Source organism: Helianthus annuus, chromosome 15, assembly GCF_002127325.2.
Source record: "Helianthus annuus cultivar XRQ/B chromosome 15, HanXRQr2.0-SUNRISE, whole genome shotgun sequence".
NCBI classification, from domain to species: domain Eukaryota; kingdom Viridiplantae; phylum Streptophyta; class Magnoliopsida; order Asterales; family Asteraceae; genus Helianthus; species Helianthus annuus.
Genome location: NC_035447.2, coordinates 36,903,275 through 36,906,245, shown reverse-complemented (window position 1 = coordinate 36,906,245; position 2,971 = coordinate 36,903,275).

Sequence of the window (2,971 nt, the reverse complement as noted above, 5' to 3'; positions counted from 1 at the left end):
TGGTTTCGATACATTTATACGTTCATACATTTATGCTTCCGCTCAATACTTTGGTTTTGGTTTAACTTTCAAACGATACATTTCTTTCAATTGGGTATTTCAATACATTATAACTTGTGTTTGATATGATTGGTGGCTCTTTGTTGGATCGTTGCATCCCCATTAGGGACATGCCCTAGGTGGAAATTTGGGGGTGTGACAGTTTGGTATCAGAGCCAGGTTATAGAGAACTCGGTTTTAAAATGTTTTCATAAAACCAGACTATAACCGAATTGATCTAAACAATGACCATGACACTCAGCTTCAGATTGCAAGGTTCGTTCCTCGTTAGCTTATGCAATATATGCCTAGTAAACGTAACTATATTTATAGCATGCACGGTACGACATGGTAGATATCATGACACATTGATAGTGTAACATAACACTTACATCTAGTAAATCCTAATCTTGTTGGTAGTGCATATTTTGTGTTGATTGGGGTGGGAGAAACTTCAAACATAAGTTAAGAAGCATCGAGAGGAGCATGCAAACCGCCTTATTATCATGGGTGCACACATAATAATAACGCGTGGTGCATGCAAATCCCAATGAGGCTTAACGAGTGTAAGAGGGGTTCTTCCCTGTTTGTGTATGAACATAGTAGTTAATCATCCCTAACGTGATAAACCTGAACACTTTTCTCGTTCTCGACTCCTAAATTCATTCCCTTCTCCTATTATAGAACCATGAGTGGACGAGGACACGGACGTGGTAGCATCAAAATGACTCAAGCTGAGTTAACAAATCTGATAAACACACGTGTGGCTGAGGCTCTGGCAGCCTACCAAGCTGGTATGAACTGTACCAAATACTTTTAATCCTGTATCGTGTACACAACTCTTACTCCTGTGTTGTACCTTCTTTCACTCAGCGCACCCGAACAACCAGCCTACCTGTACGTTCAAGATGTTTATGGATTGTAAGCCACAGACCTTCAGTGGGACGGAAGGGGCTGTGGGACTATTGAGGTGGTTCGAGAAAGCTGAGTCAGTGTTCGCTATGTGCAACTGTCCCATGGGGGACCGCGTGAAATATGCGACAGGCACGCTTGAGGATGGTGCCTTAACCTGGTGGAATGCCCAGGTTCAGTTGCTGGGTATTGATGCAGCAAACGCTACTACTTGGGACGACTTCAAGGAATTAATGAGGGAGGAATACTGTCCTCGTGATGAGATACAGAAGCTAGAGAACGAGTATTACGATCTGAAACTGGTGGGATCTGAGGTTGAAGCGTACGTGAAGCGGTCGTATGAGTTGGCTGACTTGTGTCCGAATTTGTCTCGACCTATGTCACGAAGGATCGAGTTATTCATCAAGGGGTTACCTCCACGAGTGAAGGGTTTGGTTACTGCTGCAAACCTCAATAACTTAACCCAGATTGTCTGGTTGACTCACAAGATTATTGATCAGGAGGTGGAAAGCAACTCACTGCCACCGCGTGTTTCTAAAGCTACTACTGCCACCACCACAGCCATTACTCCTGTCACTGATAGTAAGCGCAAGTGGGGTGATATGGACAGGGCGTCCCACTCGATTCAGCCCCAAAAGAAGACAGATACTGGCAGTACTCGCAGCTTTAGCCAATCATCCTCAGTGAATCAAAATCAGAGCTCTTATGTGGGAAAGAAGCCTCAGTGTAGCAAATGTGGGTTTCATCATTATGGGCAGTGTGCTCGAGTTTGTCGCAGGTGCGACAAGGTAGGCCATGAGGCCAAGGATTGTAGGGCTCCTCAGCCAAAACAGCAGCAGCACCAGACTCAGCCGAATCAGAGGCAGCAAGGGCAGCAATCTCAGCAGGGTCAGGGGTCTAGAAAAGGGTGTTATCAGTGTGGGGCTGAGGGGCATATGAAGCGGGATTGCCCACAATTGAAACAGAATACAGGTGGTAACAACGCAGGGAGCAATGGCGGGAACAATGGGGGCAACGTGGCGCGTGGGCGTGGATTTACTATTGGAGCTGGTGAAGCTCGGAACAACGGCAACATAGTTACTGGTACGTTCTCTGTGAATGGTGTTTATGCTTCTATTTTATTTGATTCGGGTGCCGATTGGAGTTATGTGTCTACGGGATTCAGTAGTCGTCTAGGATTGAGTCCTACACCTCTTGTTGTTAAGAATGTAGTGGAAATAGCAAATGGTAAAACTATTGAAGCGTCTCATGTCCTCATGGGTTGCAAATTAGATCTCTTAGGTCAAGTATTTGACATTGACCTACTTCCTGTCACTCTCGGAAGCTTCGATGTAGTTGTTGGAATGGATTGGTTATCCAAATATCAGGCGGAAATTCTCTGCAAGGAGAAAGTCGTTCGTATTCCCCTTGCTAGTGGTGAATCTTTATTGGTTCAGGGTCATCGTAGCGGTGCTACAATAGGTATTATCTCAGCCATGAAGGCTCTAAGTTGTCTACGTAAGGGCTATCCTTCCCTCTTGGCCCTTATTACTGACTCTCAGACTGACGAGAGGAAACTCGAAGACCTTCCGGTTGTTCGAGAGTTTCCTGATGTTTTTCCTGAAGAGCTCCCTGGTTTACCTCCACATCGTCAAGTAGAATTTCAGATTGAACTCCAGCCAGGAGCAGCACCGATTGCTCGTGCTCCATACCGTCTTGCACCAGGAGAGTTGCAAGAATTATCGAACCAACTTCAAGAGTTACTAGACAGGGGTTTCATTCGTCCTAGCTCTTCCCCTTGGGGAGCCCCTGTACTGTTTGTGAAGAAGAAGAACGGGTCTTTTCGTATGTGCATCGACTATCGCGAGCTCAACAAGGTGACCATCAGAAACCGCTACCCTCTACCATGCATTGACGACTTGTTTGACCAGCTGCAAGGGTCAAGCATCTATTCCAAGATTGACTTGAGGTCAGGATATCATCAGGTACGGGTTAGAGAGGAGGATGTGCCTCGAACAGCTTTTCGAACGCGGTATGGCCA